Source organism: Mauremys mutica, chromosome 7, assembly GCF_020497125.1.
Source record: "Mauremys mutica isolate MM-2020 ecotype Southern chromosome 7, ASM2049712v1, whole genome shotgun sequence".
Classification (NCBI taxonomy): Eukaryota; Metazoa; Chordata; order Testudines; family Geoemydidae; genus Mauremys; species Mauremys mutica.
In genome coordinates this window covers 77,282,715-77,297,725 of record NC_059078.1, presented here as the reverse complement: position 1 = coordinate 77,297,725, position 15,011 = coordinate 77,282,715, and the positions used below count along the sequence as shown (strand labels likewise).

Here is a 15,011-nt window from a genome sequence, read left to right as displayed (position 1 = left end):
TCTGGGAGCTGTTTCAGTATTATTAAGTAACATGACAGGCAGAGAAAAGAGATCTTTATTAAGTGTGCAAAGTTGCCAGTGTTCCATGAGATGATGCTTTCACATTTTCAGATAGCAGCGTGGTCTCTGCCTGCAACCTTAAACTGTTGGTGTCCCACCAAACTGAAACCAGATTCTTTTTCTCCAGCGCCACCCATCTACTACCAGAGGGGGATGCCAACAGCCATACATTCCCATCCCTCCTAAGTGAAAGTGGCAGATCCCCATCCTAGCCAGCTTTCTGATGAGGCAGTAGATATGAACTATGATAAATAATCTATTTCTTCCATTAAAGAATTTCCCAAACTGTGGGTTGCAACCCCAAATTGGATCATGCCATTAGCAGATGGGGTTGCAGTGATACCTAGTTTGCAGAGAACACCATTATGCTCTGCACAGTGTGACCTAGTATGTACGTTCCATGCGACGTCATGATGAATGGAGGATCCTCCACAAAGTGTGACCTTGCACACACCATCTGTACTAGGTCATGCTGTGCAGAGGATTCCATTTTGTAAAGCAAAATGGTGTTCTCCATGCGGTGTGACCTCACATATATGGTATGCGCGCGCAAGGTCATGCTGAGTGGAAGATCCTATTTTGAAGAGCATTCGTGCTGTCTGCAATCCCAGGAGAAAATAATTCATTAAAATGAGGTCATACTAGCAAAAAGTTTGAGAATTCCTGTCCTATTATCTTGACAGAGATAATTTAATGCAGCTGATTTCATCAGAACCTACCATACAAATGGTCCTGAAGGTACCATGAAGCATTCTGGGCAATCCCCAGGCCAACAGGGAGTCTCTAAAATACATTCCTGAAAGGAGGTTATTACCTCCATAGCGATATGTTCTTTCACAAAGAAAGTTTCTATCTATATAAATCCCACATTCGAGAGAAATCACAGAAGCTTTCATACAAGATTCTCTGTATGCACATAGATAATGCTTAATAATCAATATACAGCCACATTCTTTACAGAAAAGCCGTGTTAACTGAAACAGCATAACCCTCCAGTCATGAGCTGTTTGCCATACGTGTATCAAAGAATATTGTAACAAAGGCAGATGTAGTGTACAGGCAAGATTAATATGGAGCAGCAGGATCGAAGATCTTATAATCATTGGGTTTTTAACAAAAGTTGAGTAGCAGAAACAAGTTTTCAATTATCCTAATGTCTCAGGGAAAAAGAACTAGGCTGGCCATCTCTTTTCCCCTTTATTACCATTATTATTTCTTTGCAAGACAGTACATCTTTTGTCAACTACCCGAAGAATGACATCAAAAACTGAACATTACAGAGAGGAAACACTTCTGCTTTCCAAAGGTTATCAAAACACTCAGAACGGAAGAATACGATAGTGATGTGATGTCTATTTACAGGTGGAACATCTCCCAAACAGCTTCTTGCTTAATACAGAGACATAAAGCCTACCCATTTGGAGGGCAGAAGTCCTTGAGAGCATGATTAAGTACACACTAAATATATTCCACTAGCCTACATCTTTCAAATGTCTTAATGTCGTATATAATTTTTATCTCCCTATTTAAAGCAGGACATATGTTAAATCCCCGGAAGAGAAGTTTAATTTCACCTTGAGATGGAAGAGCCCTTCAGTGAATCCTACCTCTCTGTTGCGTAGGTTAAGACATATTTCTAACATGACTATCATCAGTATTTATAGCCAGTGATTGCCTGCATTTATTTGCTACCTCTTCTTTAATTATAATAGGTATCTAGGCTACCTCAGTGTGTAGGTGTCTTCAAAAGAAATCACAGCTGCCAGGAAATTCCAAATATAAAGGTAGTTATGGCAACATCTATTTGGCTCCATTGCATATTTTATGTCATGCATTATAGTTTGCATTGGACTAGGGAAAGCTGAGTAGAAAATACTATATATGCCCATCTATTGTGTGGCAAAGGCAATGGCACCAAAGCCACATAATTTTGGGAATTCCATAATTTTTGAGTGCTCAATCTCACTAATGTTATGTTGCTTTAATGCTAGTTTTTCCATTTAATATGACAGGATGGCCAAACTGTGGCTCACGAACCACATGCAGCAATTTTCCCATTAAAGTGTAGCTCACAGAGCCCCACCCCCGCATTCTCCACCTACCAGATTGGGTGGGAAGCTCAGGACCTCTGCCTTGCAGTGGGTGGTGCGGTAAGGGCTTCTGCCCAGCGGGGATGGGGGGGGTCTCGGGGCTTCAGCAGGCACGGGGCTGAAGCCCCAACCCATGGCTCCTGGCAGGTGTGCCACAACCACTTCTGAAGGTTGTTGAATGTGGCTCGGAGGGCCAGTAATTTTGGCCACCCCGTAATATGACATAAATTTTGTGTGAGTGAGAGAGAGAGAGTGTAAAACAGAAAGGGAAAAATAAGTACAAGATAAGAATAGCTGGGGTAATCAGAGCATGTAGTGATTATATTTTGCCACCAGAATTTATGTGTTCAGTGAATCAGCACATTCCCTCTTAGTTACATACATACCTAGCTTAAACTTTCTAACATTATGCACTTTCTGGAAGAGAACAAGCATGAAAAAATTCAGCCTAAAAGTTGAATGTTCCAGAAAGCTTTGAGGATGTGAAAACAAGGTTATAGCCAACTGTTTTACAGCCCTAACAAAAGCAGACACTACCAAACTCCAGCTTTGATGTATTATATTTATATGTACCTGCAGAGATAGTATAAATACCACGTGTGCATGCTGAGTATAATCAAAGGACATAACACAGGAAATTGTAAGCTCCATCAGGAGTTCTGATGACAACAAGATGATATGAAATATAGATGTAATGGCAAGAAGATTCATTGGTCCCCAGACTCCAACTTTCCCCCATGTGGCAATGCACTTAATTTTTTGTAAACTCAAAGTTTTGGGTTGATTTGTGCAAAGGTACAGATTTGTATTTTATCCCAGTAGGTTCATACATCTCTCATCCAGTGTATCAAACCAAAGCATACAAGATTAATGTCTGATTCAGGAAGATTTATTTTATGCATTCTCTGTGCTTCTCTATATATCACAATCCCCAGGTGACCCCTTGATTCACAGCTATGAGCTAAAACAGTTTTGCTCCTTTAAAAAAAAAGGATTACACCATATGTTTTTTCTATTTGTTATGTATCTGCTTTCAAATGTTAACAATCATTGTTAACAACAAGTATCTGATTAACAGAATGGATACACATAAACAGCAGTTTGCAGCAGTCTGATACACTGGTTTTCCCTAAATACAGGTGCTGGTTAGTTATCTGCTGCCTCAGTGTAACTAATAGTTTAAGTGATATTTCTGAAAAGGTGTATCGCCCATTCATTAAGATTTAAAGGGATGGAACAGGATCTACTCATTTTTATCCCTCTGATTAACATGGCCTAATGTCTCCACAGCTTTAGCCATTGGGAAGGAAGTCTCAGAAAGCTCATAACCAAGAGGAAGACAGAATGGTAACAGTCCAAGAGATTTACGTTTAAGTGAAGTCTATAATGCAATTTGTGATCACAATGAAAGAAGGGCAGAACCTTTTGAAGGCATTGATATGCAGCCTCAGCAATTCAAGTGAGATACAAACCTTACTGTGTAGTAGCACTGTGAGATACAAACCTTACTGTGTAGTAGGTCTGGCATTTCACCAATTACTTCTAATAGTTTAAATGCTAGGAAAACTGTTTCCCCACTGCCAATTTCTGCGTGAAGCCAGTGGGGGGAGAGAGAGAGAGAGAGAGAGAGAGAGAGGAGCATAGCTTAAACAGATATTCAAATGGAGAGGTACATGTCAAATGATCCACAAATGGACTAAGTGCTTGTCTACATGGGGTGTTTAATCAACAGGTCTTCCAGGATAACTGGAGCAATCTTCGCACCAACATGCGGTGACCCCTACTCACTGAGAATCAAGTCACCATTGCCATCTAGAAGCTTCCCACCCAATCTGGTAGGTGGAGAATGCGGGGATGGGGCTCTGTGAGCTACACTTTAATGGGAAAATTAATCAACAGGGAATTTATGTGCATCAGTTAATGGACAATATACTTTAATAGTGTGCACACAGGACTGCGGTGCCCTCTTTCAGGTTCAATAGTCCACTGCTGGGCAGTGTGCATTCTGGGATTTCTCATTCTGCACATTGTGGGATACATAGCAGAACCTGGGCAGAGAGCAGTGGAATTCTGGGACATGTGTTCAAATTCAAAAGAATTCCATGATTCCAGTCTCTCTATCCCATCTTTTTGAGCATGCTAACGCCATTTTCAATTACTTTCAGACAGCTTAGACCAAACATTACTCCATGCTGCTATGCTGGCAACTACAAACAGGCAGAGGAAGCTTGGTACTTCAGTTCTCAAAGCTGAGTGGCTTCAGTTTTGGACTTTGTCCATAGCACTACTGAGCAGCTGATGTGGCTGCTGCAGCAGGACAAGGAAGATGAGGATGACACTGATCAATGGATACTACAGGAACTGTCCCTGGAGTAGCTTCACTGGAGCAGTATTATTTCTGGACTCAGGAAACCAGAGACAACAGCTTGGAAAGGGTTATTCTGCAGGAATGACCAGCCACAGCAAGAGAATTTCAGGATTCCAAAGGTGACCTTTTTTGAGATGTGTGCTGGACTAGCCCCGGAGCTGCAGCATACCAACATGCGGTGCCCCCTACTCACTGAGAATCAAGTCACCATTGCCATCTAGAAGCTGGCCACCCCAGAATGTTACCAATCCATAGCCAAGCAATTTGGCTTAGGTAGATGGACTGTTGACACCATTATCATGCAGGTGTGTGCTGACATGCATAAGGTACTGTTGCACCAAGTTATAAAGCTTGGTAATGCTCAGGAGATTATTGATGGCTTTGCATGCCTGAGGTTCCCAAACTGTACTGGTGCTCCAACAACTGGTTGACCACTGTTAACAGGTTTCCAAACATAAATGTAAGGTGGTCTAGAAAGGTCCACAATGGTAGAGTGGAGTTCCAAAAGATCCTATTTACCTTAATGAATAAAAGACAATTTGTCCCCAAGATCACTATGGATATTAATGGTGTGAAGATTGCTCCAGTTATCCTGGAAGACCTGACTTATCCTCTGCTGTCCTGGGATAATGAAGCCATTCCTGGGCCACTTGGACAGAAAGAATGAATTGTTTAACTATCACCTCAGTAGTTGCACAATGACAGTGAGCGTGTCTGACTGTCTGAAAGGAAGGTGGCTCTGTTTGTGGAACAAGTTGGTAGCTCCAGATTAAAAAACAAACAAACAAACAAACAAAAACACCTTGCCTAAGCTTGTAGTTGCATGCTGTATTTTGCACAATGCGTGTGAGAGAAAGAGATAAAAAGTCTTAATGGGTGGGAGGGTGAGGTGCAGAGATTTGCTAAGAAGTTTGAACAACCAACAAGGTGTCCAACAGAAAATGTAAACCACCAGGGCAATACTTTCCATTGCTCTTTCTTTGAGGCCTGAAAACATGCACCTGTACATCCAGCCACAATCCCAAGGCAGGGGAAGGAGAGGCAAATCATGAGCAGAGCTGTCTCTTTTTTGGGTGTAGAAATGGCATGTGGTGGCTTACTTTACTTTGTGTCTGGGCCTTTACACTTTTGTAAAAACGTATGCAAAACATATGGATTTGCTGTGCAAAATGCATTGCTGACACTTTATGAATGTATTTCTAGTGGCTTTTATTAAACAATTTATTATATAACAACCTGAAATAATATCTTAATTAAAATGATAATGACACAGTTTTATAGTGACACAGTGCAGTGGGAGGAGGGGGACAGAACACACACGAACATTGGTGGGAGGGGCCACCAATTCTAAGCGGAGCACACACCTTGGCTTTGCCTCTCCTTGTTCTTGGGCCTTCTGGTGCTGAGTGTCAGGGCTCCAAATCATCAGGGGTGTTAAATGGCTCAAAAGAACTGAGCTCTCAGGTGTAACTGTTCTTACTGTCTTGAGCTTAGGCCAGCAAGGGGAACGGCCTCTGGGAGCACAGCCACAGAGATACAGCGGGGGACGTACGCTTGTGTTCCTGCATCTCTGTCTTTGTCCAGTGTCTTTTCACATGGCAATGCTGTCTCTGGACACTGATGCTATCTTTCAAAGCTCTCACTCTTTATACTTAATAAATACTGAACTAGTTTCCTAAGTCTTAAAAACCAGAAAAATCTAACTTAATGTACATGCAATGGGCCCATTGCTGAAGTTCCTACTCAGGCAAAATGCCTGCTGATTCAATAACTATCTTGCCTGCATGAGCACTTCAGCCCCATGTCTAAACAAAACAGGAAGAGCCTGCCCAGAATATCTTAAAAGGCATTACAGAGATATCTGGCAGTGAGTCCATTGTTAGTGTTCTGTTCCAAACTGGGATTCAAAATGGGGGCATAATTTCCTGTTTTTATCTTAAAGTAGGTAGTTCTTCAGTGTGAAATTTTACATAGGGCTAGTTTTTATGTCCTTTAAATTTTTTGTGTACTTTTTGTTTGGTTTCACTTGATACATTTTTAATAGGAAGCTTTTGAGTTTGGCTCTTGCGGAAGTTTTCCTTTGGCCACCGTACTTTCATTGTTGATCAGTAAATATTGAAAAAACACTGTGTAGATACATAAAACTTGATAGAGAGGTGGATCCTGTGGAAAATTGGTCAAATGTATCAGTGGTTGTTTGGAGGGTTGGGGGGGAAGAGGGTAATGTTAGATTTAGCGTAATTTTTAGCCATTTTTCACATTATAAATGAAAGTTTATTGGAGGAGGCTGGGTACAAACTAACTTCATAGACAGATGCCAGATGCACAAAAAACAGATTGACTGGGGCCAGGCACATACAAACTATGTGACGAGGATGCATGCATGCAAATCTGATTGATAGGAGTGCACATAAAATCATCCTGATGAGGAGCTACACTTTCCTGTGAGATTTTATTCTCACACAGAGAAGAGTTCATTTGTGGCTGCTGAATGATAAAATATTCCTTCTGCACTTCTGTCAATACGGTTACCCCACTACTTCATCCAATACCCACTGCTACTGAAGCATTAAAAACACTAGGATATGAATACACAAAAACATAGTCAAGGAGTTAGGGTTCTACACACACAGCATGCCTGACACAAAACTAGAAAGCAAGGAAAACAAAAGGTTAGCCATTTAACAATACAAACCTTCTACTCCTCCTTTCCTCACACGCACACTTCACCATTACCCCCAACTAACATTCACCAGAGACCACTCTGCATCCTAGGAATGCTAGCCTTCCATCACTCCCTATAGTCACTCCTCTTCCCACAGTCCTTTACCAAACCATCATCTCCAAACACAACCATTACACCACAACCATCCACAGCACACCGGAGAAACAAAATATCTGGGAAAGGAGTGTGTACCAAATCAAAAAATAAAAATACATATCCTTATACCCACTAGGCTAAATAGGCTAATTAAAGGAAAAGGGGAGAGGAGTACTTTTAGTAGCTTTTTTCCCCCCAATTACTTTTAAAAAATCATTTTACATATATTTCATCCTTTTGCTACAAAAGCAACCGAAGCCTGAAACCCAAGGGTGCCAAACGCATTCTGGGGAAAGGAGGGATGTTGGGAGTCAGGAGCGAGCTGGTAGTTTTAAGATTTCTCTTCCCTGTACCCTCCAAACTATGAATCCAACTGCCCATCATGTCTCCCTAATTTCTATTAGAAATACTAATCTGGGGATAATTTGATAGGAATGGTTTTGGTTTTCTAAGGGAAATTGGCAGCTGAAAGTACACTGTCAACAAAATACAGCTGAAATGTGCAGCCAAAGTCTGAGACTTGAGGAAAGGATGAACAGTTCAAGGGGAAGAGATCTAGGCTGAAACTTTCAAAGGGCACAAAGAACAATACAAAAGGGAGTGCCAGTGGAGGGATTCAAAGACAGGGCTCATATAGTCAAAGTGATGAGCTAGGAAAATGAGCTTTAGCAACAGCATTTTGAATGGATATGAGGGGGCCAGATAGCATTTGTCAAGACCACAGAAAAGGAAGGGTGTTGCAGTAACCAAGATGTCAAATGTAAGACACACAGAACTTAGCTGACATTGAAAAAATATCAATGCGAGTTGGGCATTTAACTGTCATTTGTGCCTTTGAAAAATTGCCCGTCTAACAACAAATAAATTGCAGAGAAAGAGCATTTGTACCTTTCACACAAATTCCATCACTGCACCACAAACTACTTTTTGTAGTGGAAGGATACAATACATATATCCTGCTAAATTAGTTTAATTTATTTTTAATAGATGACATCGCCTATTAATAACTAACAATGAGCCATAGCAGGGTGAGCATTAGTAGGCTGCTGGCCTCAAACAACATGACTGCACTAAACATCAAAAGTATCTCCACAACTTCAGGCTATGCTGGCACATCTCAGCAGTCAAATAAACTAAGATGACATCCTACATTGCCACTACAGTTACTTTAATAATTAACAAAAAACAAAAACAATGTTTTAATTCCCCTTCTGAGACTGTCAGAACCAGAATCATCTTTTTTTCATAAAAGCAACATATTCTCCTTTAAAATATTCCTCTGATACAAGAACAAACAACCAGATTAAAAACCACCATCTTCCCATCCACGATGGGGCGGGAGGGAAGCTAATTGCATATATTCCCAGTTCTCCTTTGGCTCACCCCTTTCCATCTTTAAATCATAACATTCAGCTATTCATTTTTATTAGCATGTGTCGCTAAAGAGAATACTCATGCCACTTTCAGTTCCTAATAGGGACATTTCAGCCAAAGGCCTTTTTTCAAAGAGGTGGATAAAGTGACAACAAACATCTCCTTCATTTAGTAACACTATTTCAATAGATACCTTCCTCTCCAAACATTGTTCAATTTTACCTGCAGGTCAGAGGTGTGATTAAATCCCAATTCGCTATCAACACTTGTGTCCCTACAGACTCTCAGTAGCAGCATTTTAAACATTAACAATCACAAACAAGTGGAAATCCACCTTTATACAGTTGCCAGTGTTTTCCAAAGGACCATATTAGAATCCTCAGAGGGGTTTCCTGTTAGTCTATGTTTTAACACTTAGATATTTATTGGTATTAAGAATCAAGCATCTAATTGTTTTTCTTTTTCTAAATTATGTTAATATTTTTATACCCAATGGCAATATGTATAATGCTGTAGTGAATTGAATAATGTGCACCACTGTCCTCTTCTGGATCGAGTCAGAACTGCAAAACTGCAGTCAATTTCTGTATTCATAACAGTTAATGGAGGAGATCCTTTAGCTCAAGTGGTAGGGGCTCATCCTTCCACAACATGAGAATCTTAGTTTACCTCATATCTACATGGGGATGGTGTGATTTCAGCACAGTGAAATCCAAAGCAGAGGAAATGGAACCCCCATAAAGTGTGAAAAAGAAATTAAAGCAATAGTGTACATCCATGTCCAAAATGTTATATCAGTACACCACAATATCATTGTCACATATCTGGCTGCAGACAACTGTTTCAGACAGAGGATATTCTTGTTTACTTCAGCCTAAATCCATTACTTTTTACAAACAGACAAATCTTCTTAACATTGAGGATATAAGAGATTATTTATACATTTCCTGATATTTTCCATATAAATATAAGGTTTTGCCCCCAAAGAATGTAGAAGGTAAACTAACAAGAAAAAAAACTGAAACAAATGTTAAAATTAAGCCATTGGACCAGGTAACCCTCAAACATTTACCTGTTTCCATCCTGCAAACACTTTAGACTTGCTTCCCTTTAAGATGGGACTAGTCCTGCCATCCAACCAAAAGATGAACACTCTGAGGGACTGCAGGTCTCCAACACAGGTCTGCAGCAGTCTCCGACCTTAGCCACCACCCAGCAGCTCACTGGTACCAGCAGGGAGCTCATGAAAGGCAATGCCCCCACTCAGAGGAGACATCTGACCTCTCCAGTTGGCTCGGACGCACTACATAAGGCAGGTGGCGGCGCAGGAAGTTGTCTGAGCAACTAGGTGAATCCCTAGTGAGCTGCTACATCAGACCCTGCCTTCTTGCCTGAGCCCTGCCTTGTTCTAGATCCCTGTTTCTAAGCCCCAGCTCCAACCTTGGCTTGATTCCTGACACTGTCTGCAACTCTGACCACTAGACATGACCACCATTGCTTTTACCACTGGATCTGACCACCTACATCGCACTCTATGACAAGCCCAAGTGTTTTGACTGTAGAGGCCAATACTGTTCCCACTAACTTGACTTGTGCAACATCAGGTCACATTATTTCAATCATGGTTCCTATGTTCAGAAACAAATGCATTTGAGATATTTTGTGGCTGCATTAGAACTTTGAACCCATCGTCATGATTTCAGATTGAGACAGATAACATCAAACCTAATCCTGCAATCACCCACTTATGCGCTGAGTTCAAGGAGGCTACTTAAAATTACGCACATGTATCCACTGCTTGTATGATCAGGGAACAAACTCTCATTGGAAGAAACGGTTACATAGTTTTCCTCTTTTACATTTTTTTTAATTTAAATCAAAACTGATTTAAATTACTTTAATCTGCAGTGGCGCAAACAAAATAAAATAAATCTTAATCTAATACAAAAAAACCCTGCAACACTGCTAGCTTTATTAATCCTTCCTGTTTGTTTATTTTTTTATGTGCTGCATTGAAGTTGCTGAGTAGGTGAAATTAAGTCCCTTTATCATCTTTATTACGTCAGTTAAGCCCATAAAGACAGGCAGACAAATCCCGCTAACTTTGTACTTTTTGCTCTTGACACTTTCATTTACGGTTAATGAATTTTTCCTGCTAGCAGTGTGTTCTAAAAGACTGAAATGATTTCTGAAGCAAAAAGCTCTAAGAGGCACTGAGTAGCTTAAACACTCACTCTACAAAACCAAAACATTCTAGATTTACAAGATTATTGATGAGCTAATCTTCTCACTGCTCTTTTCAGGCAAAAACCACAGCTGGGTGCATCACCTTTGAAATGTCAGAATTCAAAGAAATGCCACTACTTTCTTCTGTCACAGCCTAGAAGATGCTAGGCAAGATCAGTAGTGAAATGGGTACATTATACTGTCCAAGATAGCAAAAGTATTGCTAGCTGCTAAGAAAGGGCCCTCTCATAGGAGAGACTGCAGATTCCTCACAGCCCACTTGCAATGTGACACTGGATGGATGCACTGAGCGTAACTGCTGCTCCAGGGAGAAATTTTAAAAGGCTTACATGGCCAGAGGAAGAAGTGTCTCTGAATACCATTATGAACCCCAGTCCGGGAGATGATGTTGGGTGGGACTACAGTATTGAAAATGTGTCTTTCCCTAATCACTTCTCCACTAAAGAACAATCGGGATTTGGGAGGAATAGTTATCCCCACTTTGAGCAGGGAGCACATGCCTTACTATGAGCATTAAAGATCCTCATTTTCTATGAATGTAGGGTTAGGAAGATGGTGGGGGGAGGGGCAGGAAGAGCAGAGAAACTCAATGTCTAGCTCCCCTCTCGCATGGTGGGAAAAACTGTGAAGTTATCCAAAATGTATGCAAGCGAAACTTCACCACACTCTCAGAACTATATGCTTGTAACTTCACCTGAGCAAACATTTGGGGAAATCCAGGCTGACAATAATTACAGGGTGGTGATGTTTGCTTAAAATATATTTATAGGTGGGCTTGCAGGGTTAATCAAACAAGCACAGTAAGACACTGAACACAGGGGATAGAGAGGGGGAAAGGTTTAATGATAAAATGTAAGAGAAAATGTTCCATCACAGAGAATTTTCCTCCTAAACGACACCCCTCGTCACAGGTGAGGGGATATGCTGACTCCATTAGCTTCTCCTGACACTGAGGCAAAGTTCCTGTTGTAGCACTGCCACCATTTGCGGTGCACTGTGTCGCCCAACTCATTTTGCTCCCATCTTTCTAATAAGGTGCTAGTGTACGTAGCAAGACAAATTAAGAGCCCAAAGGTGAAACATCTGTAATAGCTTCTTTTGATGCTATTATAACCATCTGTAATGCATAGTTAGTCATGTCTAACATTTATAACATCAATCATTTATTAATCATTATCAGATGCTATGGTGATGAATGTGATACAAGAACCTATTTAGAATAGAAACCACTTATAGATGGAAACTTAATACAAACTATGACCAGACAATCTAATCAGGGAGTACTACAGCAGACCCCACATCCACAAATCAGTGCTGGGAAACCTGACTGGATCTTCCTATACAGGGAGATGCATGCACCTGTGCGATCTTAAGACTGGTGGCCATAAGAGATACTTTTGAAACCTTCCCTTGTGGAACAATTTTTGCAAAATAACTTGGAGCCCTATTGTGAAACCTGCAGGTCTCTGAAAGAGTGGAGAAGTGAATATTACAGAATTCCCACTGAATACTCCTTACTATGGAATAGGGTTTATCAGCCCAAAGACGGAGCAGAAGGCATGGCCCTTTGAATTAGTGGAAACCAGGGATCTTTGGGTCACTTGTGCTTTCAGTCCTGCAGATCCTGGGAAGAGAGTCAGCCCCTTTCCAGTGCAGGCTCCTCTTCTATCATGGGGCACAGACCATTTCTCCTTTCCTGATGTGGTGAGGACGATGTGGCTCCAAAGTGTGTATAGCTTCTAGGAAAATTTACTTCTCCATGGAATCTTATCATAAAGACAGCATTCATGCACGGGGAATACAATGAATAGAACAGTTGCTCCTTGGTCCTGCCCTGGTACCCAACATACCTCTAATTAATGCTGGGATTGACTTGCAGGGGTTCTTATGGGCTCCCAAGGAAAGAGAGGCACTATATACAGCTTCTGCTGCTGCTCCAGTTCCACTCCTTGTATAGTATTTTAATTCTCCTTTATGGATTTTTTTGCTCCCATTCACACTTTGCAAGTTTACTGGATTTTGCAGACCATTCTGCTTTAGCTGAATCAGGCTGCCTATTCCACCAAGACCGGAGAGTATGTGTGACTGTATATCTTGTAATCTAGGGGAAGGAGCACTGAATTGGGAACCAGGAACCAGAAGATTGAGAGTTCTGGTTTCAACTCTACTGCCTGCCATTTATATTTCTGTGCACTTTGAGATCATATATTTGGACATTCAGCCTTACCAGGTATGTAAACCCAAGAACCGTATATACCGAAAAACAACATTCCTATGAATATACAGTAACTCCTCATTTAACGTTGTTGCACTTAACATTGTTTCAATGTTAAGTCCCTGCTCAATTAGGGAACATGCTTCTTTAAAGTTGTGCAATGCTCCCTTATAACGTCGTTTGGCTGCCTGCTTGTAAGATTCTGTGGAAGAGCAGTGATTTTATCAGGGAGCATTGCACAAGTTCCACTTCTCTGCCTCCTCCCCCTCCCTCCCAGAGCTTCCCCCACCACCAAACAGCTGTTTGGCAGTGCTTAGGACTTTCTGGGAGGGAAGGGGAGGAGCGGAGATGCAGAGCTTCCCCGCTCCTGCCCCTTCCTCCCAGAAAGTCCTAAGCATGAAGTGCTGGGAGGGAGGGGGAGAAGCAGGGAAGCCCTGTGTCTCCACTCCTCCCCCTCCCTCCCAGAAAATCTTAAGTGCCGCTAAACAGCTGTTTGGTGGTGCTTAGGACTTTTTGGGAGGGAGGGGCAGGAGCGGGGAAGCACTGTGTCTCTGCTCCTCCCCCCCCTCCCAGAACGTCCTAAGCACCAACAAACAGCTGTTTAGCGGCACTTAGGACTTGGAGGGGGAGGGATGTGGCGTACTCCGGAGAGGAGGTGGAGTGGGGGTGGGAAGAGGTGGGCCTGGAGTGGAGCAGGGACAGGAAGAGGTGGGCCTGGAGCATTCCTGGCAAAATCCGAGCCTGTTCTCCTGGGAAGCTGCCGTTGATGCTGCAAAGGTGCTTCCTAGCATCCTTGCCTGCAGCGGGCTGTGCCTGTGTGGGGTAAGCCAGGGGCACTTCCTAACCACAGTACAGTACTGTACAGTATACAGTATAATGCCTTTTGTCTGCCGCCAAAAAATTTCCTTGGAACCTAACCCCCTGCATTTACATTAAATCTTATGGGACAATTGGATTTGTTTAACGTCGTTTCACTTAAAGTTGCATTTTTCAGGAACATAACTACAATGTTACGTGAGGAGTTACTGTAGACTCAATTTTTTTAAATCAACTTGTTTAGGCCATTCTTGCTCCTCGTTTGTATTTGAATTCCATGAACATCAGAAGTATCAAGTTTGAGTCCTCTGAATATTCATGGTAGTGAGTCAAGTCCTCGTAGATAGTTCACTGTAACTTCTCACTCATCAGTATTCACAGCAGAAATGATGTATTTTGCAGTATGTGGCAAGGGTTCACTGCTTGGGAAAACAGGAAAACAAAAAACTCACAAATTTCCCACTGGAGCCCTAACACAGAGGTAAATAAAAGGAGCCAGACAAGGATCTGGTCACCCGCATCACAGCTAGGGCCATGCATGCTCATAAAACTACCTTCTGTCAATACAACAGAAAAATAAAATTTAAACAGCTGAACTCTGCCAATTAATCTAATGGTAGCCAAACTTTGCTAAGAAAGATACCTCAAGCAAGGCTCAGAGCCCACAAAGATAGCAACTGAATGTTTTCTACAGTTTCCTAATCCAGTTTAAATACTTCCTCTCCCTTAGGGGATCAAAGTTCCCTGTGGCTTCTTCTTCCTGACTGCAAGAGAGTTATTCATTCAATCAAAGAACAGAAACAAGAGGATCTGATGGACAATTTCAAAGAAATACTAAATTCTCAGAGCAGACAGTTCATGACCAAGTCACTGAGTAAAATAAGAATTTCACTAAAATAATTAGTTGAATAAATTCAACAAATTGCAATCTGCTTTCAAACATACCAAGATCACAGAGAGAGGCTAAAATCACCATCAGTTTTTCAGTCAATTCTAGTAGGGCTGTAAAGCGATTAAAAA

The 15,011-nt window shown here is 41.5% G+C and overlaps 1 protein-coding gene and 1 long non-coding RNA gene across 23 annotated transcripts in view; one reads left to right on the top strand and one right to left on the bottom strand.

Annotated features, from left to right (window-relative positions):
• GRID1 (glutamate ionotropic receptor delta type subunit 1) overlaps positions 1-15,011 on the bottom strand; it is an 845,000-nt gene that overhangs the window by 476,713 nt on the left and 353,276 nt on the right. The gene's annotated exons all lie outside the window — the stretch shown is intronic.
• LOC123374867 lies at positions 3,220-14,811 on the top strand. 5 transcript variants are annotated; one of them, XR_006581223.1, is made up of 4 exons: positions 3,220-3,289; positions 3,441-3,497; positions 3,883-3,985; positions 4,316-5,629. It is a non-coding gene; the product is annotated as an uncharacterized LOC123374867 (long non-coding RNA). The 5 variants fall into 5 exon arrangements; XR_006581219.1 differs by having other exon boundaries at positions 3,441-3,609; XR_006581221.1 differs by lacking the exons at positions 3,883-3,985; positions 4,316-5,629 and adding exons at positions 13,066-13,190; positions 14,722-14,811 and having other exon boundaries at positions 3,231-3,609.